The sequence below is a fragment of the Catharus ustulatus genome (assembly GCF_009819885.2).
Source record: "Catharus ustulatus isolate bCatUst1 chromosome Z unlocalized genomic scaffold, bCatUst1.pri.v2 scaffold_29_arrow_ctg1, whole genome shotgun sequence".
In the NCBI taxonomy this organism is placed as follows: Eukaryota; Metazoa; Chordata; class Aves; order Passeriformes; family Turdidae; genus Catharus; species Catharus ustulatus.
Window position 1 is genome coordinate 1,992,663 of NW_024879446.1, and position 13,680 is coordinate 2,006,342.

A 13,680-nucleotide genomic window follows, 5' to 3' on the forward strand; every position below is an offset into this window, starting at 1 on the left:
GCTGAGTGCTGGAGTCCTACCAGGAGCCAGCAATTGGCCTGAGGCAGTGAGAGCTGGAAAATGGGCTATGATCTGTCATATTTGGGCCTCATGTTGCTGGGATTGTGAGAGGGGCCAAGCTGGAGCATGAAGGCTGCCTGGCCCAGGGGAGGGAGCATTTCAAGGAGACTGAGCTCATCCTTGTTGGATGCGTAGGATACTCTGTGGTCTGGAGAGACCTGTCGCAGTGCACAGAGTGGCCAAGGTGGTAGAGGCACAAAACTGATTGTTTTGAGCACCCAGGCTCTTTGGGTGCTTTGTCCCCATGAGTTTCTTGAGTGTGTTTACCTGGGACTATTTCAGAGACACATTGTGGTGATTTACCAAACTATGAGTATTGGTCTAGTACCGATACTCAACTGTGACGGACAAAAGACTCTCTAACAATTTAAAGTTACAAAGGGTATGTTTATTCAGCGCTGGGCAGCAGCGTGAGGTAGCCCCCTAATACGCACTGCAAAATTACAGGTGGTCACAGAGTCTATTTATTGACAAAAGGTTTACATAAATACATATTCAAAATACTAACCCCTCCCATCCCCTGCTTCCTATGGTAATTAGCTTGAATGGGTATTAAGCATGCGTGGTTGGCTTCTTGAATTAAATCTGGGGTCGTTTTTGTGGGGAGGGGTCCTAAAAGGAGGAAGTAAGGCATGTCTTCCTCGCCCTGAACTTTCAACCGTTTTCTATTAATGACAATACAAATGGTTTCTGGGTATGTTACAGTTTTTCAAAGAATGGGTTTGTGGTTGTGATTGTTCGTGCTTCTTCAGGCCTGCTTACCAGTTTCGTCTTTTTCCATTGTAAGCACACCTGAACAAACATGAGATGATAGAAGATTAATCAATTATTTAAGTTTAAATAAAAATTTAATTATTCTAAGATTAGTGTTTCAGTGGAGTTGCAGCTTGAAATGAGAGATGTGGTGCCTTTATTGCCAGGTGGTTCTTTTGCCTCTTCAGGCACAGGGGTCATGTAGCAGAGTGCAGTGTGAGTCAGCCTGTCTTTGATAAGCTGCAAAGAGCAGATTGTGTTGTCCGTGAATCCCTGTGGGCCTAGTGCTATCCTGTGTGGCAAAGGACAAAAAGTGCATAGTTGTGTCCCCATTTCTGGGGCAAAACCCAGAGGCTGCATGTGTGTCTGGATACTTTCTGTTGTGTGGTGTGCCTTGCAAACTGTGTTTGAAAATGCCGTTGAAGCCTCGAGGTGGGGAAAAGCTGGAATCCTTGGAGTGCTGTCTTGTGTTGCTAAGAACTGGAAAGACATCTTGGAATTCTTGTTGCTGTATTTTAAAGCAACTGTGCAACTTTGAGCCTGGGCTGCTCCCTGGGACAAAAGGAGCCAGGGGCGCCACGGAAAGGCAGTTGGAGATGAGGCAGCGTGTGGCCAGGTGGCCAAGAAGGCCGAGGGCATGCTGGCCTGTGTCAGCAAGAGTGGGGCAGCCGGAGCAGGGCAGGCCCTGTGGCCTGTACTGTGCAGCGCTGCGGCCACAGCTGGAGTGCTGTGTGCAGTTGAGGGCCCCTGTGAAGCAGAAAGGCATTGAGGGGCTGCAGCATGTGCGGAGAAAGGCAAGGGAGTTGGGGAGTGGGGATAGCACGAGCTGAATGAGGGGGTGCTGAAGGAGCCTTAGCCTGGGGAAAGGGGAGACCATAAGGGAGCTTGCAGGCACACTTCCAGCAATGCCTAGATGACAGTGCTCCCAACAAGGGCTGTTTGCATGCTAAGCATCCCCTCACAGCATCCAGATGCTGAAGACACTAGAGTAGGTGACACATTGATTATTTGGTTTGTTGGGTTGCTGGTCTGCCAGGTGGAATAGGCCTGCTTATTTTGTCATTTTGCCGCAAGGGAATGTGCTATTGCTCAAGATTTCCTGTCGTTTTTGCATCTCTGAAAGAGATTGTGCTAGTATTTTAGTTTTCATTTCTGCAGCAGCAACAATGACTATTTTCTCATTTTCCATTTCTGAGGTTAAATAAGTGAGAGCTTGGTTTATAGAGAGAACGTTGCTTGCTGATAGTAGACAGGGTGGAATATTGATTTCCGAGGCATATGCAGTTCTGTTGAATCAGCTGATTTTCTTGAGTCGGGGTGGCTTAGAATCCCATTGCTATGAGAGTTCATCATTGATCCCTGTCATAGCAGATGGTAAAGCTGATTAACAGAAGGGGTACAAATTATACGTAATGGCTTGTCCCTCGTTCTTCTCATTGTCTCCAGAGCCATGAACCAGTAGCACAATATGCATCCAAACTCTCTGCACCTGGAGAGGATGACAAAAAGGAGCAAAAGGACCTCAAGCCCAAAGTTGTGCGCTCATCACAATCTTATATCGTGAGCCTGTAAGTACCAGTTCTTGCCGTTGCTGTCATTGCTGCAGGACAGAGCTGCAAGTTTCAGAGCAGGCAGAATTGCATGTTGGTGTCGGTGGATGCTGAGTGCTGGAGTCCTACCAGGAGCCAGCAATTGGCCCTGCAGCAGTGAGAGCTGGAAAATGGGCTATGATCTGTCATGTTTGGGCCCCATGTTGCTGGGATTGTGAGAGGGACCAAGCTGGAGCATGAAAGCCACCTGGCCCAGGGGAGGGAGCATTTCAAGGAGAGTGAGCTCATCGTTGTTGGATGCGTAGGATACTCTGTGGTCTGGAGAGACCTGTCACAGTGCACAGAGTGGCCAAGGAGCTAGAGGCGCACAATGTTTGATCTGAGGACCCAGACTCTTTGGGGTGCATTTCCCGATGAGCTTCTTGAGTGTGTTTACTGGGATTATTTTAGAGACACATTGTGGAGTTGCAGCTTGAAATGAGAGATGTGGTGCCTTTATTGCCAGGTGGTTCTTTTGCCTCTTCAGGCACAGGGGTCAAGTAGCAGAGTGAAGTGTAAGTCAGCCTGTCTTTGGTAAGCTGCAAAGAGCTGATTGTGTTGTCCGTGAATCCCTGTGGGCCTACTGCTGTCCTGTGTGGCAAAGGATGAAAAGTGCATAGCTGTGACCCCATTTCTGGGACAAAACCCAGAGGCTGCATGTGTGTCTGGATATATTCTGTTGTGTGGTGTGCCTTGCAAACTGTGTTTGAAAATGCCGTTGAAGCCTCGAGGCGGGGAAAAGCTGGAATCCTTGGAGTGCTGTCTTGTGTTGCTAAGAACTGGAAAGACATCTTGGAATTCTTGTTGCTGTATTTTAAAGCAACTGTGCAACTTTGAGCCTGGGCTGCTCCCTGGGACAAAAGGAGCCAGGGGCGCCACGGAAAGGCAGTTGGAGATGAGGCAGCGTGTGGCCAGGTGGCCAAGAAGGCCGAGGGCATGCTGGCCTGTGTCAGCAAGAGTGGGGCAGCCGGAGCAGGGCAGTGCCCTGTGGCCTGTGCTGGGCAGCGGTGCGACCACAGCTGGAGTGCTGTGTGCAATTGAAGGGCCCCTGTGAAGCAGAAAGGCATTGAGAGGCTGCAGCATGTGCGGAGAAGGGCAAGGGAGTTGGGGAGGGGGGATAGCACAAGCTGAATGAGGGGGTGCTGAGGGAGCCTTAGCCTGGGGAAAGGGAAGTTCATGAGGGAGCTTGCAGGCACACTTCCAGCAATGCCTAGATGACAGTGCTCCCAACAAGGGCTGTTTGCATGCCAAGCATCCCGTCACTGCACTGAGATGCCTTAGACGCTGGAGTAGGTGCCATTTGAATTGTTTGCTTAGTTGGGTTGTTACTTTGCCAGGATTAGAAACCTCTATCATATTGTCTTTATTGAGCAAGCTTTTGCTCAAGAGTTGTTTTTGCAGTGCATGGTGGGATTCTGATACTGCTTTAGTGTTCCATGTGTGCAGCAGCAAGAGCTGGCTGTTTGCTCATTTTCCATTTCAGAGCTTGAAAGGCCTCAGAGGTCACTTTTCAGAGAGAACGTTGCTTGCTGCTAGTAGCCTGGGTGGAATATTGAATTTGGAGCCATATGCAGTTCTATTGAAGCAGTAGCTTTTCATGTAGCTGGAATGCCTTAGAATCCCATTGCTATGACAGTTCATGATTTTGCCTTTGTAAAACAGGTGTAGAGGTGAAGAGAAATTAGGTTATATATGACAGGTAATGACGTGTCCCTCCTGATTCTCTCTGTGCACAGGGGCCTGAAGCCATAGAAAACTATCCAGTGACTCTGTCAGCTCCTGGCAAAGAGGCCAAAGATGAGGAAAATGACGTCCAGGCTTCAGAAGTTACCACAGCAGAAATGGGAGATGCCGAGCCCGTAAGTGCCAGATCTTGCCGTTGTTGTCATTCGTGGAGGACAGAGCTGCAAGTTTCTGAGCAGGCAGAATTGCTGTTGGTGTCGGTGGATGCTGAGTGCTGGAGTCCTACCAGGAGCCAGCAATTGGCCTGAGGCAGTGAGAGCTGGAAAATGGGCTATGATCTGTCATATTTGGGCCTCATGTTGCTGGGATTGTGAGAGGGGCCAAGCTGGAGCATGAAGGCTGCCTGGCCCAGGGGAGGGAGCATTTCAAGGAGACTGAGCTCATCCTTGTTGGATGCGTAGGATACTCTGTGGTCTGGAGAGACCTGTCGCAGTGCACAGAGTGGCCAAGGTGGTAGAGGCACAAAACTGATTGTTTTGCGCACCCAGGCTCTTTGGGTGCTTTGTCCCCATGAGTTTCTTGAGTGTGTTTACCTGGGACTATTTCAGAGACACATTGTGGTGATTTACCAAACTATGAGTATTGGTCTAGTACCGATACTCAACTGTGACGGACAAAAGGCTCTCTAACAATTTAAAGTTACAAAGGGTATGTTTATTCAGCGCTGGGCAGCAGAGTGAGGTAGCCCCCTAATACGCACTGCAAAATTACAGGTGGTCACAGAGTCTATTTATTGACAAAAGGTTTACATAAATACATATTCAAAATACTAACCCCTCCCATCCCCTGCTTCCTATGGTAATTAGCTTGAATGGCTATTAAGCATGCGTGGTTGGCTTCTTGAATTAAGTCTGGGGTCGTTTTTGTGGGGAGGGGTCCTAAAAGGAGGAAGTAAGGCATGTCTTCCTCGCCCTGAACTTTCGACCGTTTTCTATTAATGACAATACAAATGGTTTCTGGGTATGTTACAGTTTTTCAAAGAATGGGTTTGTGGTTGTGATTGTTCGTGCTTCTTCAGGCCTGCTTACCAGTTTCGTCTTTTTCCATTGTAAGCACACCTGAACAAACATGAGATGATAGAAGATTAATCAATTATTTAAGTTTAAATAAAAATTTAATTATTCTAAGATTAGTGTTTCAGTGGAGTTGCAGCTTGAAATGAGAGATGTGGTGCCTTTATTGCCAGGTGGTTCTTTTGCCTCTTCAGGCACAGGGGTCATGTAGCAGAGTGCAGTGTGAGTCAGCCTGTCTTTGATAAGCTGCAAAGAGCAGATTGTGTTGTCCGTGAATCCCTGTGGGCCTAGTGCTATCCTGTGTGGCAAAGGACAAAAAGTGCATAGTTGTGTCCCCATTTCTGGGGCAAAACCCAGAGGCTGCATGTGTGTCTGGATACTTTCTGTTGTGTGGTGTGCCTTGCAAACTGTGTTTGAAAATGCCGTTGAAGCCTCGAGGTGGGGAAAAGCTGGAATCCTTGGAGTGCTGTCTTGTGTTGCTAAGAACTGGAAAGACATATTGGAATTCTTGTTGCTGTATTTTAAAGCAACTGTGCAACTTTGAGCCTGGGCTGCTCCCTGGGACAAAAGGAGCCAGGGGCGCCACGGAAAGGCAGTTGGAGATGAGGCAGCGTGTGACCAGGTGGCCAAGAAGGCCAAGGGCATGCTGGCCTGTGTCAGCAAGAGTGGGGCAGCCGGGGCAGGGCAGGCCCTGTGGCCTGTGCTGGGCAGCGGTGCGACCGCAGCTGGAGTGCTGTGTGCAGTTGAGGGCCCCTGTGAAGCAGAAAGGCATTGAGGGGCTGCAGCATGTGCGGAGAAAGGCAAGGGAGTTGGGGAGTGGGGATAGCACGAGCTGAATGAGGGGGTGCTGAAGGAGCCTTAGCCTGGGGAAAGGGGAGACCATAAGGGAGCTTGCAGGCACACTTCCAGCAATGCCTAGATGACAGTGCTCCCAACAAGGGCTGTTTGCATGCTAAGCATCCCCTCACAGCATCCAGATGCTGAAGACACTAGAGTAGGTGACACATTGATTATTTGGTTTGTTGGGTTGCTGGTCTGCCAGGTGGAATAGGCCTGCTTATTTTGTCATTTTGCCGCAAGGAAATGTGCTATTGCTCAAGATTTCCTGTCGTTTTTGCATCTCTGAAAGAGATTGTGCTAGTATTTTAGTTTTCATTTCTGCAGCAGCAACAATGACTATTTTCTCATTTTCCATTTCTGAGGTTAAATAAGTGAGAGCTTGGTTTATAGAGAGAACGTTGCTTGCTGATAGTAGACAGGGTGGAATATTGATTTCCGAGGCATATGCAGTTCTGTTGAATCAGGTGATTTTCTTGAGTCGGGGTGGCTTAGAATCCCATTGCTATGAGAGTTCATCATTGATCCCTGTCATAGCAGATGGTAAAGCTGATTAACAGAAGGGTTACAAATTATACGTAATGGCTTGTCCCTCGTTCTTCTCATTGTCTCCAGAGCCATGAACCAGTGGCACAATATGCATCCAAACTCTCTGCACCTGGAGAGGATGACAAAAAGGAGCAAAAGGACCTCAAGACCAAAGTTGTGCGCTCATCACAATTCTTATATCGTGAGCCTGTAAGTACCAGTTCTTGCCGTTACTGTCATTCCTGCAGGACAGAGCTGCAAGTTTCAGAGCAGGCAGAATTGCAGTTGGTGTCGGTGGATGCTGAGTGCTGGAGTCCTACCAGGAGCCAGCAATTGGCCCGCAGCAGTGAGAGCTGGAAAATGGGCTATGATCTGTCATGTTTGGGCCTCATGTTGCTGGGATTGTGAGAGGGGCCAAGCTGGAGCATGAAGGCTGCCTGGCCCAGGGGAAGGAGCATTTCAAGGAGAGTGAGCTCATCGTTGTTGGATGCGTAGGATACTCTGTGGTCTGGAGAGACCTGTCACAGTGCACAGAGTGGCCAAGGAGCTAGAGGCGCACAATGTTTGATCTGAGGACCCAGACTCTTTGGGGTGCATTTTCCCGATGAGCTTCTTGAGTGTGTTTACTGGGATTATTTTAGAGACACATTGTGGAGTTGCAGCTTGAAATGAGAGATGTGGTGCCTTTATTGCCAGGTGGTTCTTTTGCCTCTTCAGGCACAGGGGTCAAGTAGCAGAGTGCAGTCTAAGTCAGCCTGTCTTTGGTAAGCTGCAAAGAGCTGATTGTGTTGTCCGTGAATCCCTGTGGGCCTACTGCTGTCCTGTGTGGCAAAGGATGAAAAGTGCATAGCTGTGACCCCATTTCTGGGACAAAACCCAGAGGCTGCATGTGTGTCTGGATATATTCTGTTGTGTGGTGTGCCTTGCAAACTGTGTTTGAAAATGCCGTTGAAGCCTCGAGGCGGGGAAAAGCTGGAATCCTTGGAGTGCTGTCTTGTGTTGCTAAGAACTGGAAAGACATCTTGGGATTCTTGTTGCTGTATTTTAAAGCAACTGTGCAACTTTGAGCCTGGGCTGCTCCCTGGGACAAAAGGAGCCAGGGGCGCCACGGAAAGGCAGTTGGAGATGAGGCAGCGTGTGGCCAGGTGGCCAAGAAGGCCAAGGGCATGCTGGCCTGTGTCAGCAAGAGTGGGGCAGCCGGAGCAGGGCAGTGCCCTGTGGCCTGTGCTGGGCAGCGGTGCGACCACAGCTGGAGTGCTGTGTGCAATTGAAGGGCCCCTGTGAAGCAGAAAGGCATTGAGAGGCTGCAGCATGTGCGGAGAAGGGCAAGGGAGTTGGGGAGGGGGGATAGCACAAGCTGAATGAGGGGGTGCTGAGGGAGCCTTAGCCTGGGGAAAGGGAAGTTCATGAGGGAGCTTGCAGGCACACTTCCAGCAATGCCTAGATGACAGTGCTCCCAACAAGGGCTGTTTGCATGCCAAGCATCCCGTCACTGCACTGACATGCCTTAGATACTGGAGTAGGTGCCATTTGAATTGTTTGCTTAGTTGGGTTGTTACTTTGCCAGGATTAGGAACCTCTATCATATTGTGTTTATTGAGCAAGCTTTTGCTCAAGAGTTGTTTTTGCAGTGCATGGTGGGATTCTGATACTGCTTTAGTGTTCCATGTGTGCAGCAGCAAGAGCTGGCTGTTTGCTCATTTTCCATTTCAGAGCTTGAAAGGCCTCAGAGCTCAATTTTCAGAGAGAACGTTGCGTGCTGCTAGTAGCCAGGGTGGAATATTGAATTTGGAGCCATATGCAGTTCTATTGAAGCAGTAGCTTTTCATGTAGCTGGAATGCCTTAGAATCCCATTGCTATGACAGTTGATGATTTTGCCTTTGTAAAGCAGGTGTAGAGGTGAAGAGAAATTAGGTTATATATGACAGGTAATGACGTGTCCCTCCTGATTCTCTCTGTGCACAGGGGCCTGAAGCCATAGAAAACTATCCAGTGACTCTGTCAGCTCCTGGCAAAGAGGCCAAAGATGAGGAAAATGACGTCCAGGCTTCAGAAGTTACCACAGCAGAAATGGGAGATGCCGAGACCGTAAGTGCCAGATCTTGCTGTTGTTGTCATTCGTGGAGGACAGAGCTGCAAGTTTCTGAGCAGGCAGAATTGCTGTTGGTGTCGGTGGATGCTGAGTGCTGGAGTCCTACCAGGAGCCAGCAATTGGCCTGAGGCAGTGAGAGCTGGAAAATGGGCTATGATCTGTCATATTTGGGCCTCATGTTGCTGGGATTGTGAGAGGGGCCAAGCTGGAGCATGAAGGCTACCTGGCCCAGGGGAGGGAGCATTTCAAGGAGACTGAGCTCATCCTTGTTGGATGCGTAGGTACTCTGTGGTCTGGAGAGACCTGTCGCAGTGCACAGAGTGGCCAAGGTGGTAGAGGCACAAAAATGATTGTTTTGCGCACCCAGGCTCTTTGGGTGCTTTGTCCCCATGAGTTTCTTGAGTGTGTTTACCTGGGACTATTTCAGAGACACATTGTGGTGATTTACCAAACTATGAGTATTGGTCTAGTACCGATACTCAACTGTGACGGACAAAAGGCTCTCTAACAATTTAAAGTTACAAAGGGTATGTTTATTCAGCGCTGGGCAGCAGAGTGAGGTAGCCCCCTAATACGCACTGCAAAATTACAGGTGGTCACAGAGTCTATTTATTGACAAAAGGTTTACATAAATACATATTCAAAATACTAACCCCTCCCATCCCCTGCTTCCTATGGTAATTAGCTTGAATGGCTATTAAGCATGCGTGGTTGGCTTCTTGAATTAAGTCTGGGGTCGTTTTTGTGGGGAGGGGTCCTAAAAGGAGGAAGTAAGGCATGTCTTCCTCGCCCTGAACTTTCGACCGTTTTCTATTAATGACAATACAAATGGTTTCTGGGTATGTTACAGTTTTTCAAAGAATGGGTTTGTGGTTGTGATTGTTCGTGCTTCTTCAGGCCTGCTTACCAGTTTCGTCTTTTTCCATTGTAAGCACACCTGAACAAACATGAGATGATAGAAGATTAATCAATTATTTAAGTTTAAATAAAAATTTAATTATTCTAAGATTAGTGTTTCAGTGGAGTTGCAGCTTGAAATGAGAGATGTGGTGCCTTTATTGCCAGGTGGTTCTTTTGCCTCTTCAGGCACAGGGGTCATGTAGCAGAGTGCAGTGTGAGTCAGCCTGTCTTTGATAAGCTGCAAAGAGCAGATTGTGTTGTCCGTGAATCCCTGTGGGCCTAGTGCTATCCTGTGTGGCAAAGGACAAAAGGTGCATAGTTGTGTCCCCATTTCTGGGGCAAAACCCAGAGGCTGCATGTGTGTCTGGATACTTTCTGTTGTGTGGTGTGCCTTGCAAACTGTGTTTGAAAATGCCGTTGAAGCCTCGAGGCGGGGAAAAGCTGGAATCCTTGGAGTGCTGTCTTGTGTTGCTAAGAACTGGAAAGACATCTTGGAATTCTTGTTGCTGTATTTTAAAGCAACTGTGCAACTTTGAGCCTGGGCTGCTCCCTGGGACAAAAGGAGCCAGGGGCGCCACGGAAAGGCAGTTGGAGATGAGGCAGCGTGTGACCAGGTGGCCAAGAAGGCCAAGGGCATGCTGGCCTGTGTCAGCAAGAGTGGGGCAGCCGGGGCAGGGCAGGCCCTGTGGCCTGTGCTGGGCAGCGGTGCGGCCACAGCTGGAGTGCTGTGTGCAGTTGAGGGCCCCTGTGAAGCAGAAAGGCATTGAGGGGCTGCAGCATGTGCGGAGAAAGGCAAGGGAGTTGGGGAGTGGGGATAGCACGAGCTGAATGAGGGGGTGCTGAAGGAGCCTTAGCCTGGGGAAAGGGGAGACCATAAGGGAGCTTGCAGGCACACTTCCAGCAATGCCTAGATGACAGTGCTCCCAACAAGGGCTGTTTGCATGCTAAGCATCCCCTCACAGCATCCAGATGCTGAAGACACTAGAGTAGGTGACACATTGATTATTTGGTTTGTTGGGTTGCTGGTCTGCCAGGTGGAATAGGCCTGCTTATTTTGTCATTTTGCCGCAAGGGAATGTGCTATTGCTCAAGATTTCCTGTCGTTTTTGCATCTCTGAAAGAGATTGTGCTAGTATTTTAGTTTTCATTTCTGCAGCAGCAACAATGACTATTTTCTCATTTTCCATTTCTGAGGTTAAATAAGTGAGAGCTTGGTTTATAGAGAGAACGTTGCTTGCTGATAGTAGACAGGGTGGAATATTGATTTCCGAGGCATATGCAGTTCTGTTGAATCAGGTGATTTTCTTGAGTCGGGGTGGCTTAGAATCCCATTGCTATGAGAGTTCATCATTGATCCCTGTCATAGCAGATGGTAAAGCTGATTAACAGAAGGGTTACAAATTATACGTAATGGCTTGTCCCTCGTTCTTCTCATTGTCTCCAGAGCCATGAACCAGTGGCACAATATGCATCCAAACTCTCTGCACCTGGAGAGGATGACAAAAAGGAGCAAAAGGACCTCAAGACCAAAGTTGTGCGCTCATCACAATTCTTATATCGTGAGCCTGTAAGTACCAGTTCTTGCCGTTACTGTCATTCCTGCAGGACAGAGCTGCAAGTTTCAGAGCAGGCAGAATTGCAGTTGGTGTCGGTGGATGCTGAGTGCTGGAGTCCTACCAGGAGCCAGCAATTGGCCCGCAGCAGTGAGAGCTGGAAAATGGGCTATGATCTGTCATGTTTGGGCCCCATGTTGCTGGGATTGTGAGAGGGACCAAGCTGGAGCATGAAAGCCACCTGGCCCAGGGGAGGGAGCATTTCAAGGAGAGTGAGCTCATCGTTGTTGGATGCGTAGGATACTCTGTGGTCTGGAGAGACCTGTCACAGTGCACAGAGTGGCCAAGGAGCTAGAGGCGCACAATGTTTGATCTGAGGACCCAGACTCTTTGGGGTGCATTTTCCTGATGAGCTTCTTGAGTGTGTTTACTGGGATTATTTTAGAGACACATTGTGGAGTTGCAGCTTGAAATGAGAGATGTGGTGCCTTTATTGCCAGGTGGTTCTTTTGCCTCTTCAGGCACAGGGGTCAAGTAGCAGAGTGCAGTGTGAGTCAGCCTGTCTTTGGTAAGCTGCAAAGAGCAGATTGTGTTGTCCGTGAATCCCTGTGGGCCTACTGCTGTCCTGTGTGGCAAAGGATGAAAAGTGCATAGCTGTGACCCCATTTCTGGGACAAAACCCAGAGGCTGCATGTGTGTCTGGATATATTCTGTTGTGTGGTGTGCCTTGCAAACTGTGTTTGAAAATGCCGTTGAAGCCTCGAGGCGGGGAAAAGCTGGAATCCTTGGAGTGCTGTCTTGTGTTGCTAAGAACTGGAAAGACATCTTGGAATTCTTGTTGCTGTATTTTAAAGCAACTGTGCAACTTTGAGCCTGGGCTGCTCCCTGGGACAAAAGGAGCCAGGGGCGCCACGGAAAGGCAGTTGGAGATGAGGCAGCGTGTGGCCAGGTGGCCAAGAAGGCCGAGGGCATGCTGGCCTGTGTCAGCAAGAGTGGGGCAGCCGGAGCAGGGCAGTGCCCTGTGGCCTGTGCTGGGCAGCGGTGCGACCACAGCTGGAGTGCTGTGTGCAATTGAAGGGCCCCTGTGAAGCAGAAAGGCATTGAGAGGCTGCAGCATGTGCGGAGAAGGGCAAGGGAGTTGGGGAGGGGGGATAGCACAAGCTGAATGAGGGGGTGCTGAGGGAACCTTAGCCTGGGGAAAGGGAAGTTCATGAGGGAGCTTGCAGGCACACTTCCAGCAATGCCTAGATGACAGTGCTCCCAACAAGGGCTGTTTGCATGCCAAGCATCCCGTCACTGCACTGACATGCCTTAGATACTGGAGTAGGTGCCATTTGAATTGTTTGCTTAGCTGGGTTGTTACTTTGCCAGGATTAGGAACCTCTATCATATTGTGTTTATTGAGCAAGCTTTTGCTCAAGAGTTGTTTTTGCAGTGCATGGTGGGATTCTGATACTGCTTTAGTGTTCCATGTGTGCAGCAGCAAGAGCTGGCTGTTTGCTCATTTTCCATTTCAGAGCTTGAAAGGCCTCAGAGCTCAATTTTCAGAGAGAACGTTGCTTGCTGCTAGTAGCCAGGGTGGAATATTGAATTTGGAGCCATATGCAGTTCTATTGAAGCAGTAGCTTTTTATGTAGCTGGAATGCCTTAGAATCCCATTGCTATGACAGTTCATGATTTTGCCTTTGTAAAGCAGGTGTAGAGGTGAAGAGAAATTAGGTTATATATGACAGGTAATGACGTGTCCCTCCTGATTCTCTCTGTGCACAGGGGCCTGAAGCCATAGAAAACTATCCAGTGACTCTGTCAGCTCCTGGCAAAGAGGCCAAAGATGAGGAAAATGACGTCCAGGCTTCAGAAGTTACCACAGCAGAAATGGGAGATGCCGAGCCCGTAAGTGCCAGATCTTGCTGTTGTTGTCATTCGTGGAGGACAGAGCTGCAAGTTTCTGAGCAGGCAGAATTGCTGTTGGTGTCGGTGGATGCTGAGTGCTGGAGTCCTACCAGGAGCAAGCAATTGGCCCGCAGCAGTGAGAGCTGGAAAATGGGCTATGATCTGTCATGTTTGGGCCTCATGTTGCTGGGATTGTGAGAGGGGCCAAGCTGGAGCATGAAGGCTGCCTGGCCCAGGGGAAGGAGCATTTCAAGGAGACTGAGCTCAGCCTTGTTGGATGCGTAGGGGACTCTGTGGTCTGGAGAGACCTGTCGCAGTGCACAGACTGGCCAAGGTGGTAGAGGCGCACAATGTTTGATCTGAGGACCCAGACTCTTTGGGGTGCATTTTCCCGACGAGCTTCTTGAGTGTGTTTACCTGGGATTATTTCAGAGACACGTTGTGGATTTGCAGCTTGAAATGAGAGATGTGGTGCCTTTATTGCTAGGTGGTTCTTTTGCCTCTTCAGACCGAGGGGTCAAGTAGCAGAGTGCAGTGTGAGTCAGCCTGTCTTTGGTAAGCTGCAAAGAGCTGATTGTGTTGTCCGTGAATCCCTGTGGGCCTGCTGCTATCCTGTGTGGCAAAGGACGAAAAGTGCATAGTTGTGGCCCCATTTCTTTGACAAAACCCAGAGGCTGCATGTGTGTCTGGATATATTCTGTTGTGTGGTGTGCCTTGC